General features: G+C 38.0%; 1 protein-coding gene across 3 annotated transcripts in view; it reads right to left on the bottom strand.

The window, feature by feature from the left end:
• DIAPH3 (diaphanous related formin 3) overlaps positions 1–16,625 on the bottom strand; it is a 551,502-nt gene that overhangs the window by 426,941 nt on the left and 107,936 nt on the right. The gene's annotated exons all lie outside the window — the stretch shown is intronic.

The raw sequence follows: 16,625 nt of genomic DNA, 5'->3' as shown, positions 1-16,625 counted from the left end.
AAGAATGACAGACAATAAATGTAAAATAATTAACATACATCTCACTGTAGTGTTAAGTGCTATAGAGAAAAATAAAAACAGGAGGAGGAATAAGCAGCATTAGGAGGTGGGATGCAATTTCAAAGAGGGTGGTCGAAGAAAAAATAAAGTCTCACAGAAAAGACTCTGAAGGCCTCAAACCTGAATGTTAGAATAAAGGTTTGAAGGAGGTGAGAGCTCTAAACATGCAGATATCTGGAAAAAATTTGTGATGGAGGGGACTGCAGTCCTTACAGGCCACCAAAGAACTTGACTTTTACTCTGAGATCAGAAGCATCAGAAGCAGAAAGACCTGTTGAGAAGGTATGTGTATAGTCCAGATGGGAAATGATGAGGATGCCCAACTAATAATAAACTCCAGAATTATATCTATTTAAATTACAGATTACAAATCTAATGGGAAGAAAAGGAACTGTACATGCCCAAAAGCAGCTAAGTTGAGATGGTAGGAAATTAGATGTATTTTTTCATTTCTTTTTGTTTTTATTAATTTGCTACAGCATTGCACAAGGAAACATTCCCAATAATGCAAAACAAATTAGCCCTGGGAAACAGGTGATTTTCATAAATAGCAAGTCATAATTTACTAAAGAAAAATATGCCATTCCATGAAATGGGAGCTAACTGAATCCACATTCTATGGGATCCTTACAGCAAAGTTCCTAAAGAGATGAGTTCAGGCATCCAAAAACCCTAACAATAATTTGCCTTAATGACCCAGAATACGGCACTTAATGAACAGTATGTCCCTATTAGTAAAGTCTTCCAGCTATTATAACTTCCATGTTGGTCAAATCAACATGTTGGTCCCCCTAAAATTGGGAACAAGAGAAGAAATGTCAGCTCTCACCATTCCTATTCAGTATTGTAGTGAAGGTCCTAGATAGTGCAGTAATGCAGTAGCAACAACAGACACACAGATTAGAAAGCAAGAAGTAGATATGTCTATTAGCAAATGAGATGATTATGTACATGAATTTAGCAAACTCACAGAATAAAATTCAATATAGAAAAACAATTTTTTTCTAACTACTACCAGCAATTAGAAAATAAAACTTTTAAATATATCGTTTTCTAACAGCATCAAAAAAATACAAAATCATTAGGAAAATTTTTAACAAAAGAAGGGAAATAGCTATACACTGAAAACTATAAAACATTGTGGAGAGAAAAACGACCTAAATAAATGAAGATGCTATACCATGTTCCTGGACCAGATGACTCAATATCAAGAAATCCATTAATAAATACATTTAAAAAATAATAATTTATAGATTCAATATAATCACCATCAATGTTCCAGCAAGCTTTTCTGAAGAAATTGAGAAGCAGGTTCTAAAATTAATATGGAAATGCAGAGAACCTACAATAGAACAATTTTGAAAAAGAATAAAGTTAGGGGCTTACTTTATCTGGTTTCAAGATTTACTGAAAAGCTACAGTAATCAAAGTAGAATTAATGGAACATTAACAGAACAGAAGAGAGTACAGAAATATATTGAATCTATGTAGTCAATGATTCTCAACAAAGATCTCAATGTAATTCAATGGGGTAAGAAGAATCTTTTCAACAACTGGTGTTAGAATAATTGAATATCCACATGAAAGAATGTGAACCTAAATGCTAGACCTAAATGTAAAAGCTAAAATTATAAAATGTCTAGAAGAACACATAGTGAAAATCTTCACTACCCTGAGGAAGGCAAAGGTTTCTTAGGATACAAAAGCACTAACTATAAAGTTGGATTTCATCAAAATGTAAACCTTCCACTTTTCAAAAACCTCTTTTTTTATTAAGATAGCTTCATTAAGAAAATGAAAGGTAAGCCACAGACTGAGAAAACATTGCAATATGTGTCAAGAATTGTACAGAGGCTGAGATTTTACCCTACATACAAGCTAAGTTAGCCTGTTACTATTTCATGAATTCTGACAGAAAACACAGGACTCCTCAGTTAGAGACAAAAGGACTCTATTATACATGTTGGTTCCCTAACCCACCAACCCACAGGGATGATGCAGAGATCCCTGATGAATGACGGATACCTACACACACAGTGGACTGTATAACAAGGGAAGAACACTGAGCTTCGGGCAATCACCACTTTTATAGTGAACAGTAACAAACCCGCTCATTATCCACAGAGATACAACTTCATCTCTAAAGTTGCTTCACTGTAAATGCAGTCCTGAGAAATGACCTGGATAAAGAATGGTCAGGCCCTGCATGTTGGCATAACCAGAAAGAATATACAGGGATATCCAGGGCCCATGGTAGACTGGCTCTCCCAACGATAAATATATCTCATAAACAGCAGTCCCCAACCTGTTTGGCGCCAGGGACCAGTTTCGTGGAAGACAATTTTTCCACAGACAGAGGGGCTTGGGGGGATGGTTCAGGCAGTAATGCAAGTGATGGGGAGCGGCAGATGAAACCATTTAATGAACTCCTACAATTCAATAGTAATAAGACAAACAGTCCATTTAAAAACGTGAATAACAGACTTTGCAAAAGAAGATGTATGAATGGCCAATAAGCACATGAAATGATGTTCAAGATCATTTGTCATCAGGGAAATGCAAAATAAAACCAAAAACAAAATAATGCTACATACCTCCTGGAATGCTGAGGGTGTGAAGCACCTGGAACTCTCCTACACAACTAGTGGAGATGTAAAACAGTACCGCCACTTATAAAACAGTTTAGAGATTTCTTTTAAAGTTAAATATACACTGACTCAGCAAGTGCACAACTAGGTGTTAAGCAGGAGGGGAAAAAATCCATACAACATTCAGAACAGCTTTATTCATAAAAGCCAAAGACTGGGAACAATGCAAGCCATCATCAACAAGTTGTTGTGTATCCATACAATGGAATACTATGCAACAATAAAAAACTTCACTGCTGATAATGCAACAAGATAGATGAATCCAAAAAACTATGCTGAGTTAAAGAAGTCAAAACAAAAAATAGAGCATAATGTATGGTTCCCTTTATAGGAAAGACCGAGACCAATCTGTCAATCTTTTCTCTGGGGCCACTCTGGTTCAAGACATAGAAGCTGAGCTGTTAATTATCTGTGTGTTTGATTAGAGAATGAAGGTAAACGCAGACAACATCTTAAATGGGGCAACAAGTAGACTTTCCCAATAAACACTGGGAAAAAAAGAATAAACTTACTGGCAAAAAATAATTCTTTATTTCAACCATATTAGGTTTTTCCAGTTTGAAACATTTACTGTGTAAAGGTCTCTGCATTTTCACCTGAGATTCCTGCCTTAACACCCTCCCCTCTTACCCAAACCCGCAGCATCACTACTATGCAGGTTCCTCGTGCTGGCTACTCGCAGACATCAGTTAGATCTGGGCCAAAACTAACTTCCCGGAAGGATTTTTTTATAAGCCACACAAACTGAGTCCCCCCCACCCCATCTATGGATTTCTTTTTCAAAACACTCACCACTCTGTATTGTAATAACTTTAATTGCTATTTATTGCTTAAAGGATATATTGAGTACCTACTGTGTGCCGACATTGTTTATATGATGTGGCTACACTGGTGAAATAAAAGTCAAAGATGACTCCTAGGTTTAGGGCCTAAGCCAAAATGTAGTGCTAACTACTTAAATGGGAAAGGTGGAAGAAAAAGAATGAGTAATAGAGGAAGCAGCTATTTAAAAGTCGTAAGTTTGATCAAATGACATTTTTTTCTGTCTAGGAAAATAAAATCAGAGCAGAGACCAAAATAAAGAAAAGCAGGGAACATGGGCATTCTGGAAGAAGGGTATTTCAAGCAAATAGAAAAGCAAATACAAAGCCCTAAGGTAGGAATGAACTTGGCATATTTGAAGGACAGCAAGAAAATTCATCTAAATCCCAGTGAGTGTGACAAAGAGTTATAGATGACAAGGACAGATAAGACAGGCAGACATCTAATCCTGGAAGCAGGGGACTGACAAACCACAGCCAAATGTTTTTGTATGACTTGAGCTAAGAATGGTTTTCACATTTTGAAAGCTTGTAAAAAAGAAGAAGAAGAGGAGGAGAAGGCGGAGAAAGAAGAGAAAGAAACAGCAGCAGAAACAACTGAAAGCATACATAACACCCTAGCCTAAAATGTTTACGATCTGGCCATTTAAGAAAAAGTTTACTGGCCCCTGATAAGGTCTTAAAAACCATGGTAGAGACTTTAGCTTGTGTTCTAAGTGGATGGAAAAACATGCATAGAAATTATAAGATAGAGAAAACATTTTTAGAAGATTATTCTAACTACTGTGTGGCACCAAACTCTAAGTGGCAAAACGTGAAACAAGGAAACAAATTAGAAGCCTTCTACATTGTCTGGTCAAGAGTTGACAGCAGGGCTTCCCTGGTGGCGCAGTGGTTGAGAGTCTGCCTGCCGATGCAGGGGACACGGGTTCGTGCCCCGGTCTGGGAAGATCCCACATGCCGCGGAGCGGCTGGGCCCGTGAGCCATGGCCGCTGAGCCTGCGCGTCTGGAGCCTGTGCTCCGCAATGGGAGAGGCCACAACAGTGAGAGGCCTGCGTACCGCAAAAAAAGAAAACAAAAAAAGAGTTGACAGCAGCCTAGTATATGACGTCAGTGATGGAAGGCACAGATTTGCTCAATATGAAGGAAGATCAGATCAGACTTACTGATAGTTTGGATGTGAGGAGTGAGGTGTGATAGAATTAAAATTCAAAGATGATGACAAAGCTTTTGTTCTCAACAACTAAGGGAATGGTGTCACCATCTTCTGATTACTGTGACCCTGACAAGAGCAGCTTGAATGGTGGATTGGAGATAAGCCTGAACAGAAATTCAAGGGAGAAAGCAAGAAGAAGAATGGACAACTCTTGAGAAGATTCTGTAAATGGGAGCAAAGAACAAGGGCAGTAGCTAGAAAGGAACCTGCAGTGTGATTTGGGGTGTTGGAGGGAAAACCACAACATGTTTGCATGCTGATGGGAATAACCAAGCAAAGAGGAAGAAACTGATGATGAAAAGCATAGGTATAGATGCAGGAAAACAAACAAGTGAACAACAACAAAAAACCCTTAAGTAGGTGACAGAGGATGTGACCTACTATACAAGAGGAAGGATTGACCTTACACAATTGCAGGGAAAGTGGATCATTCTACGAAGAGCAAAAGCAGAATCTAAGGGAACAGATTCAGGTAGCTTGTTAGATCTGGTGACTAGGAAGTAAGGTACGGCAGTTCTATTCTGATTACATCAACAGTCTCGGTGATAGAAGCGGCAATATAACCAGCTAAAAGTGAGGATGCAGAGCTAAAGGTATGAGAGGAGATATGAAATCATTTTCAGAAAGTAAAAAAGCACACTGACAAAGGCCATGTGGTAGAATATCTGTTAACGTAATCTGTTAAAGGCTCGCTTTGCCAACTGTGGTCATTCAGAAAACACTAGTCAGTGTGGCTGTGTGCTTCCTCCCAGATGTATGCTGTGCTGACGTGCAAGTGCAGAGGAAGTGGGAAGTTCCATTTAACCAAGGGCAGAGTTTATATGAACAGAGAGGCAAATGAACTGAAAATTTATGTAAGATAACAAAGGACTGTGTGTCTAAGGTCAATAAGACAAGAAGTAAGAGCATGGTGAGGGTGGAGAGGAGATGGACATGAAAAAATGGTAGAGTCAACAGATTAGCAGTTCTAAAAGGATTATAGAATTCTTAACGTGGGAATGTTAAGTAAGTAAGTAGGTCAGGAAAGGAAGATTGTAAACCATATTTAGAGGTGGTATTTTATCAATATTATCCAAGGAAATGGGTGGGTGAGATTGGGGCGAAAAACAAAGATTGTTGGGAGTGATAAAGTCAAGGAGATAAGAGGATGAAGTATTAGATTGATCATCTATGTGAATGATCAAGTCAGGAAGGATGATGACAGTGGAGGGAGCAGGAAGAAAAGCAATAAGCTAGGTCAGCAAACCTCCTGGGAATAGTCAGCACCTCTGTGTGGTATCATCTTCTCCATTAGAACACATCTACTAGGGCAGCGTCTGCTTCTGGGAGCCTAATTCAGCACTGTGTCATCAGTCCCTGGTAAAGTGCCTAGCATTCAATGAATGAATGAGGTTATAAAATGGAAGGCACACATGGACTAAGGATTACAACAAGAAAGGAGAGGCAGATAAGTCACACCAAAAAAAAATTCTGAAGAATGAATGCTTAGCTAGAAAGGACTATTTCAATGTAAAGACATAGGAAATAGACCAGATAATTGGGAGATTAGTTTTCAGCACCATTTCCCCCCTTTTATTATATTACTATCAAAATACAGGTACAAAAGAAAGGAAATTGAGGGGAGAAAATATTATGTTACATGAGTAATCAGAAATATTCCTTTTAAACAAAGCCCTTCCAGTGTTTCTTTCATTTTACATAACTTCAAAGGAAGCAGGCAGCCAGGAAGAGGAGGATACTCACGTCTGCCTATCTCTAAGTCCATTAGCCATGAAGATGAAAATACTTAGAAAGCTTTATCCCGTGGCATCAAAACACATTAACGAGAGAAGGATGTCCGCCTGACATCACAAAAATTAGAATGATATTTATCCAACATAGTTTTTAAACCTTTTTTAATCCCTTAGTAAATTTTACTCTAAAATACCATATGCAGGATAAAAAGAAAAGTACATACACTACTCTTGTCATTTTTTATTAAAAAATATTCTAAGGTACAAAAAGTAATATACCCTTTCACAACTTATTTCCCTTACCTGTTCTATTTCTCTAAAATCAAACATTCATTCTTTTGCTATGTAACTATTAAAGGTAATAGTAACCATTTCCTTTGACCTGTCTTAGAACAGATTCATTTGTACCTGCCTCGATGCCTGCATTTCATCTCAGTTTAGGGTTAAGACTTATTCAGCATATTTCTTCATTATTCTGTCTCATTTATTTGTTTGGAGAGTAATTTGGAATACCATTTCTATGACAAATTAAAAATACTGTATTGTATTTTGTTTTGTTGTATTTCCGAGTTACTAGTGAAAAGTACTAAAGAGCTTTCTTTCCTTTTTCAAATAACTGAATTATTTCTATACAACCATGGTGAATCCACCACTTAATGATGACCTGATTTTTAAAATAATAAAAGTAAAAAGCTAAATCTAGAAAGTCTGCATGCTCTGCAGGAAGCCGACACAGCATAATGCCCATGTGGGTGAGGACAATGGCCTTTTAGTCCCTAGTAGAGTGTTTAACACATGGTAGGTTGCTTTAAGCAAAACTTTGCCTACATTATCTGAGACATCACAGAATTCAGGAACTGTATCCTTAAAATACTATTCCAATCACTGTAAACTATTGCTCAACTTGTTAAATCATATCTTATTCCTCTCAGAAAGTAGGTAGCCTATACCAAAATTCACCGTGCAGCATCTCCAACTGCAGGGAATTGTTCAGTTTTTTTATTATACCTAAACCTATCAAGAAAAATCAGCATTTCTTAACATGAAGACCCAAAATATAGCCTCTAGAGATTAAAAAATTAAAATATTGGGGGACTGTAAGAATAGACTGAAGATTTAAGTGCTTTTTGTATGAAGATATGAAGAGTTACTAGACTCAAGATCCTTCTCCATGACATTCACTTTGTAATTTTCAGCAGGTTAACTTCAGAATACAGAAAAATTCCATAAACAAAAAGCCAAAATAGTCAAAACACCTAAGTTCTCATAGTATTGAGTATGTGTACTCTTGCATGGGTGTGTATATGTCTATCTCTATGTCTGTTTATTTATGTCAGTAACAAATTAACTGCCTCAGATTCTCTTTAGCATTGCAATTCCCAAATTCCTGGTACCTATTCAGATGATGAGACTTGTGAAGATAAATAAGATAATATGAAATATGGAGAGTATTTAAAGAAAAAGTTTGCATTGATAATGACATTTTAAGAAAACAGCAGAGTCACCACTGTACAAAAAAGGGGTGGCACAGTTGCTGCCAAGCAGGTAATTAAAATCTAAATTACTATCATGTATATTGCTATTAAAATGCATTGTGACAATTTCCTTGCATTTTTCAAATGATTTCTAGCATCTCTAATGTTACTGATCAAAAGAAACACCAACCTGTCACTGCAGTATGAATTACTTGTTTTCAGAACATTTGTGATCCCAATAGATCTCCACTGCCAATAAAACCTGTCATTCAGAGATGATATTGTGCTATTATGCTATATTATGATATTAAGATATTGTTTCATAGTAGAAACAATGAGCGATGAAAAGTACTGCAGAAAGGAGCATTCACTAACAAAACTAAGTTTAGCAAAGAACTCCCTTAACGAGTTATTTTTTTCCATAAGCATTTAATGAACACCATTATGAACCAAAAATTCTGCCTATAATTTTGAAAGCTGCTTTTAGTGTACAGTAAAAATAACATATGTTAAAAGTTTAGAATTACCAAGTACATTTTACAAAGGAACATGATAAAATACAGAAAATCTACTGCTCTTCCCCCTGTCAGTTTCTAAAATATCTTTATAGAGGAAAAAAAAAACACTGATTTACCCCATACTAATTTTAGTCACTAAGAAGTTAACTTGAATAAATAATAAAAGAAATTCAACACACTATATTTCTCTTATTATCCATCAATACCTAACTAGCATCCATTTCCCTTCCATTCACAAGGAAAGCTTTCCTTTGCTGGCCCATTGCCTTCAAAAGACACTCGACTATTTAGACAATTTTATGTATTTAAAAAGTGTTGCTCCAACTGCTGAATGCATTATAACATTTCCACCTGCTTACCATGACCAGAACTAAGGTGTTCTTTAGCTTTTAAGCCTCAAAAAGGATATACCATAACAGTTAACAGTCAGCTGCTTCTACCAGAGAATAGTTACTGAATAAACCACGGTGAGCCATACCCCACAAACACACCGCAAAAACTATAGCACCACACACCGTGAACACATAGCATGAAATACAACATGCAGTTATAAAGAATGAAGATATCACTATGAATTGACATGGCATGCTTATCAGAACATATTTTGAAGTGGAAAAATTATAAAAGAATATCTGTAGTATAATACTTTGTATATTATAAAAGAGAAATAAGAAAATATACATATATCTGTTTATTTGTACAGGAAGACACAGGAAGGAATAACCAGGAGCTAATGAGACTATCCCTTCCAGGGGTGAAAGGGAACATAGATAAGATGGGAGAGTAGGACACCTAAGAGAAAGGACGGTAAGTGACAAGTCTCAGAATATACCTTTTTGTATAGTTCAGATTTTTGGAACTATGGTGATGTTTCATATACTCATAAAGAAAAAAATCAAGAACAATGGGAAGAAAATCCTAAAATGAAATGAATCCAAATACAAATGGATTTCAAATGGATAATAATGGCAGAGAAATAAGCAAGAATATGAAATTTGAAGGTGTGGTTTTGGGAGGGGGGTATTTAGATAGATACAGAGACAGAGAGATACATAAATAGATAAAGATAGAGAATGAAATATATGTAAGATCCATGTCTGTATACACATATCATGTGTATTCCACATATGGATATACATATATTATATATGTACACATTATACATACATATATGTAATATCCAAATATGCACACTATATATACGTGTCATACATACAAGCATATACATGTATGTATGTATGTCTACATGCACATACATACACATGTTTATGTCCTAGCTCTGTCTGAAGGGCCTAGAAGTAAAGCCATCCTATTAGTAGAAGACCTAGAACCCAGATAATGATTTTTAAATTGCATTCTCCACAAAAAGGATAAGGGCTAGGACAGAACAAGATGATCTTGGAAGATTTTATGCAAGACAGTAAGGAAGTGCTCAAAGAATGAAGGGGATATGCCGAAGGACAGAAGAACCAGCTTGAAAGGGTTTCTACTGGTCAAATATAAAGGGGGGGGTAGGGGATGTAGAGTGACTGCTTAAAGGACATGTGGTCTCCTTTGGGGTTGATGAAAATGTTCTGGAACTAGATGGTAGCAATGGTTCCACAACACTGTGAAGATAATAAACGCCAATGAATTGTACACTATAAAATGGTTAAAATGATGAATTTTATATCACCACAAGAAACTTTTTAAAAATTTATAAAACAGAAAAAAATAAATTTGTTGTGTTAGAAGTCAGAACAGGAAATATCTTGGAGAGGAGGAAGGGGAATGACTGGGACACTGGAGCTTGCTAGTGCAGTCCTAGTTCTCCAGCTGAGTCCTGATTACATGGGTGCATTTACTCTGTAATAGTTTATCTAGCACTAGACTAAAGATATGTGGACTTTATGAATGTAGAGTACTAAAAAGCCATTTTCAAATTTGCTAAGTTTGATGCCTTATGCTATTTCTAAGGTTAGACAGGTACATGCAAATAGAATTCCTTTTAAATCTTTAATTTACATTTAAAAATCATGCCATTTAGGAGGAGCTTCAAGATGGTGGAAGAGTAAGACGTGGAGATCACCTTCCTCCCCACAAATACATCAAACATACATCTACATGTGGAACAACACCTACAGAACACCTACTGAATGCTGGCAGAAGACCTCAGACCTCCCAAAAGGCAAGAAACTCCCCACATACCTGGATAGGGCAAAAGGAAAAACAGAGACAAAAGAATAGGGAAGGGGGCTTCCCTGGTGGCGCAGTGGTTGGGAGTCTGCCTGCCGATGCAGGGCACACGGGTTCGTGCCCCGGTCCAGGAGGATCCCACATGCCACGGAGCAGCTGGGCCCCTGGGCCATGGCCGCTGGGCCTGTGTATCCGGAGCCTGTGCTCCGCAACGGGAGAGGCTGCAATGGTGAGAGGCCCGTGTACCGCAAAAATAAAATAAAATAAAATATGGACGGGACCTGCACCCGTGGAAGGGAGCTGTTAAGGAGGAAAGGTTTCTACACAATAGGAAGCCACTTTGCAGGCGGAGACTGCGGTGGTGGAAGGGGGAACCTTCGAAGCCACAGAGGAGAGCGCAACAACAGGGGTGCAGAGGGCAAAGTGGAGAGATTACCGCACAGAGGATCGGTGCCGACCAGCATTCACCAGCCGAAGAGGCTTGTCTGCTCACCGGCCAAGATGGGTGGGGGCTGGGAGCTGAGGCTTGGGCTTCGGAGGTCAGATCCCAGGGAGAAAACTAGGGTTGGCTGCCTGAACACAGCATGAAGGGGGCTACTGTGCCACAGCTAGCCAGGACAGAGTCCGGGAAAAAGTCTGGAGCTGCCGAAGAGGCAAGACACTTTTTCCTCCCTCTTTGTTTCCTGGTGCACGAGGAGAGGAGATTAAGAGCATGAACCCCAGAGACGGGCATGGGACGCTAAGGCTGCTGCTGCTGCCACCAAGAAGCCTGTGTGCAAGCACAGGTCACTACCCACACCTCCCCTCCCAGGAGCCTGTGCAGCCGACCACTGCCAGGGTCCCGTGATCCACGGACAACTTCCCCAGGAGAACACACAGCGTGCCTCACACTGGTGCAACGTCACGCTGGCCTCTGCCACCGCAGGCTCGCCCCACGTCCGTACCCCTCCCTCCCCATGGCCTGAGTGAGAGAGAGCCCCAGAAACAGCTGCTCCTTTAACCCCATCCTGTCTGAATGAAGAACACACGGCCTCAGGTGACCTACACACAGACGCAGGTCCAAATCCAAAGCTGAACCTCAGGTGTTGTGCGAACAAAGAAGAGAAAGGGAAATCTCTCCCAGCAGCATCAGGAGCAGCGGATTAAATCTGCAGAATCAACTTGAGGTACGCCGCATCTGTGGAATACCTGAATAGACAATGAATCATCCCAAATTGAGGAGGTAGACTTTGGGAGCAACGATATATATACTTTTTCCCTTTTCCTCTTTTTGTGAGTGTGTATCTGTATGCTTCTGTTTGATTTTGTCTGTATAGCTTTGCTATTACCATTTCTCCTACGGTTCTGTCTCTCCGTTTTTATTTTAATTACTTTTTTAAAATATTTTTTAATAATTATGTTTTTTTACTTTAATAACTTTATTTTATTTTATTTCATTTTATCTTCTCTTCCTTTCTTTCTTTCTTTTTCTCCCTTTTATTCTGAGCCGAGGGGATGACAGGCTCTTGGTGCTCCAGCCAGGCATCAGGGCTGTGCCTCTGAGGTGGCAGAGTCAAGTTCAGGACACTGGTCCACAAGAGACTGCCCAGCTCCACGTAATATCAAACGGGGAAAATCTCCCAGAGATCTCCATCGCAACACCAAGACGCAGCTCCACGCAACAACCAGCAAGCTACAGTGCTGGACACCCTATACCAAACAACTACCAAGACAGGAACACAACCCCACCCATTAGCAGAGAGGCTGCCTAAAATCATAATAAGGCCACAGACACCCCAAAACACACCACCAGATGTGGACCTGCCCACTACAAAGACAATATCCACCCTCACCCACCAGAAAACAGGCACTAGCCCCTGCCACCAGGAAGCCTACAACACCCACGGAACCAAATTAACCTACTGGGGACAGACACCAAAAACAACGGGAACTATAAACCTGCAGCCTGTGAAGAGGAGACACCAAACACAGTAAGTTAAGCAAAATGAGAAGACAAAGAAACACACAACAGATGAAGGAGCAAGGCGAAAACACACCAGACCTAACAAATGAAGAGGAAATAGGCAGTCTACCTGAAAAAGAATTCAGAATACTGATAATAAAGATGATCCAAAATCGTGGAAATAGAACGGAGAAAATATAAGAAACGTTTAACGAGGACCTAGAAGAACTAAAGAGCAAACAAACAGTTATGAACAACACAATAAATGAAATTTAAAATTCTCTAGAAGGGATCAATAGCAGAATAACTGAGGCAGAAGAACAGATAAGTGACCTGGAAGATAAAATACTGGAAATATCTACTGCAGAGCAGAATAAAGAAAAAAGAATGAAAAGAACTGAGGACAGTCTCAGAGACCTCTGGGACAACATTAAACGCACCAACATTCGAATTACAGGGGTCCCAGAAGAAGAAGAGAAAAAGAAAGGGACTGAGAAAATATTTGAAGAGATTATAGTTGAAAACTTGCCTAATATGGGAAAGGAAACAGTTAATCAAGTCCAGGAAGCACAGAGACTCCCATACAAGATAAATCCAAGGAGAAACACTCCAGGACACATACTAATCAAACTATCAAAAATGAAATACAAAGAAAAAATATTAAAAGCAGCAAGGGAAAAACAACAAATAACACACAAGGGAATATCCATAACGTTAACAGCTGATCTTTCAGCAGAAACTCTGCAAGCCAGAAGGGAATGGCAGGACATATTTAAAGTGATGAAGGAAAAAGACCTACAACCAAGATTACTTTACCCAGCAAGGATCTCATTCAGACTTGACGGAAAAATTAAAACCTTTACAGATAAGCAAAAGCTAAGAGAATACAGCACCAGCTCTACAACAAATGCTAAAGGAACTTCTCTAGGCAGGAAACACAAGAGAAGGAAAATACCTACAATAACAAACCCAAAACAATTAAGAAAATGGGAATAGGAACATACATATCGATAATTACCTTAAATGTAAATGGATCAAATGTTTCAACCAAAAGACATAGACTGGCTGAATGGATACAAAAACAAGACCCATATATATGCTGTCTATGAGGGACCCACTTCAGACCTAGGGACACATACAGACTGAAAGTGAGGGGATGGAAAAAGATATTCCATGCAAATGGAAATCAAAAGAAAGCTGGAGTAGCAATTCTCATATCAAAAAAAATAGACTTTAAAACAAAGACTATTACAAGAGACAAAGAAGAACACTACATAAGGATCAAGGGATCAATCCAAGAAGAAGATATAACAATTATAAATATTTATGCATCCAACATAGGAGCACCTCAACACATAAGGCAAATACTAACAGCCATAAATGGTGAAATCAACAGTAACACAATTATAGTAGGGGACTCTAACACCCCACTTTCACCGATGGACATATCAACCAAAATGAAAATAAATAAGGAAATACAAGCTTAAAATGATACATAAAACAAGATGGACTTAACTGATATTTATAGGACATTCCATCCAAAAACAACAGAATATACATTCTTGTCAAGTGCTCATGGAACATTCTCCAGGATAGATCACATCTTGCGTCACAAATCAAGCCTCGGAAAATTTAAGAAAATTGAAATTGTATCAAGTATCTTTTCCGACCACAATGCTATAAGACTAGATATCAATTACAGGGAAAAATCGGTAAAAAAAAATACAAACACATGGAGGTTAACAATACACTACTTAATAACCAAAAGATCACTGAAGAAATCAAAGAGGCAAGCAAAAAATACCTAGAAACAAATGACAATGAAAACACAACAACCCAAAACCTATGGGATGCAGCAAAAGCAGTTCTAACAGGGAAGTTTATAGCAATACAATTCTACCTTAAGAAACAAGAAACATCTCAAATGAACAACCTAACCTTACACCTAAAAAATTAGAGAAAGAAGAAACAAAAAACCCCAAAGTTAGCAGAAGGAAAGAAATCATAAAGATCGGATCAGAAATAAATGAAAAAGAAATGAAGGAAACGATAGCAAAAATCAATAAAACTAAAAGCTGGTTCTTTAAGAGGATAAACAAAATTGATAAGCCATTAGCCAGATTCATCAAGAAAAAAGGAAGAAGACTTAAATCAACAAAATTAGAAATGAAAAAGAAGTAACAACTGACATTGCAGAAATAAAAAGGATCATGAGAGATTACTACAAGCAACTCTATGCCAAAAAAATGGACAACCTGGAAGAAATTGACAAATTCATAGAATTGCACAACCTTCTCAGATTGAACCAGGAAGAAACAGAAAATATGAACAGACCAATCACAAGCAAAGAAATTGAAGCTGTGATTTAAAATCTTGCAACAAACAAAAGCCCAGGACCAGATGGCTTCACAGGTGAATTCTATCAAACATTTACAGAAGAGCTAACACCTATCCTTCTCAAACTCTTCCAAAATATAGCAGAGGGAGGAACACTCCCAAATTCATTCTACGAGGCCACCATCACCCTGAAACCACAACCAGACAAAGATGTCACAAAGAAGAAAACTACAGGTCAATATCACTGATGAACATAGATGCAAAAATCCTCAACAAAACACTTAGCAAACAGAATCCAACAGCACATTAAAAGGATCATACACCATGATCAAGTGGGGTTTATCCCAGGAATGCAAGGATTCTTCAATATATGCATATCAATCAATGTGATACACCATATTAACAAATTGAAGGAGAAAAACCATATGATCATCTCAATAGATGCAAAGAAAGCTTTTGATAAAATTCAACACCTATTTATGATAAAAACCCTCCAGGAAGTAGGCATAGAGGGAACTTTCCTCAACATAATAAAGGCCATATATGACAAACCCACAGCCAACATCATCCTCAATGGTGAAAAACTGAAACCATTTCCACTAATATCAGGAACAAGACAAGGTTGCCCACTCTCACCACTATTATTCAACATCATTTTGGAAGTTTTAGCCACAGCAATCAGAGAAGAAAAGGAAATAAAAGGAATCCAAAACACAAAAGAAGAAGTAAAGCTGTCACTGTTTGCAGATGACATGATACTATACATAAAGAATCCTAAAGATGCTACCAGAAAACTGCTAGAGCTAATCAATGAATTTGGTAAAGTAGCAGGATACAAAATTAATGCACAGAAATCTCTTGCATTCCTATACACTAATGATGAAAAATCTGAAAGTGAAATCAAGAAAACACTCCCATTTACCATTGCAACAAAAAGAATAAAATACCTAGGAATAAACCTACCTAAGGAGACAAAAGACCTGTATGCAGAAAATTATAAGACACTGATGAACGAAATTAAAGATGATACAAATAGAGATATACCATGGTCTTGGATTGGAAGAATCAAAATTGTGAAAATGATTATACTACCCAAAGCAATCTACAGATTCAATGCAATCCCTATCAAACTACCACTGGCATTTTTCACAGAACTACAACAAGAAATTTCACAATTTGTATGGAAACACAAAAGACCCTGAATAGCCAAAGCAATCTTGAGAAAGAAAAACAGAGCTGGAGGAATCAGGCTCCCTGACTTCAGACTCTACTACAAAGCTACAGTAATCAAGACAGTATGGTAGTGGCACAAAAACAGAAATATAGATCAATGGAACAGGATGGAAAGCCCAGAGATAAACTCACGCACATATGGGCACCTTATCTTTGATAAAGGAGGCAAGAATATACAGTGGAGTTAAGACCACCTCTTCAATAAGTGGTGCTGGGAAAACTGGACAGCTACATGTTAAAGAATGAAATTAGAACACTCCCTAACACCATACACAAAAATAAACTCAAAACGGATTAAAGACCTAAATGTAAGGCCAGACACTATAAAACTCTTAGAGGAAAATATAGGCAGAACACTTTATGACATAAATCACAGCAAGATCCTTTTTGACCCACCTCCTAGAGAAATGGAAATAAAAACAAAAATAAACAAATGGGACCTAATAAAACTTAAAAGCTTTTGCAC

Source organism: Pseudorca crassidens, chromosome 18 (genome assembly GCF_039906515.1).
Source record: "Pseudorca crassidens isolate mPseCra1 chromosome 18, mPseCra1.hap1, whole genome shotgun sequence".
In the NCBI taxonomy this organism is placed as follows: domain Eukaryota; kingdom Metazoa; phylum Chordata; class Mammalia; order Artiodactyla; family Delphinidae; genus Pseudorca; species Pseudorca crassidens.
This window is presented reverse-complemented; position numbering and strand designations above follow the sequence as displayed.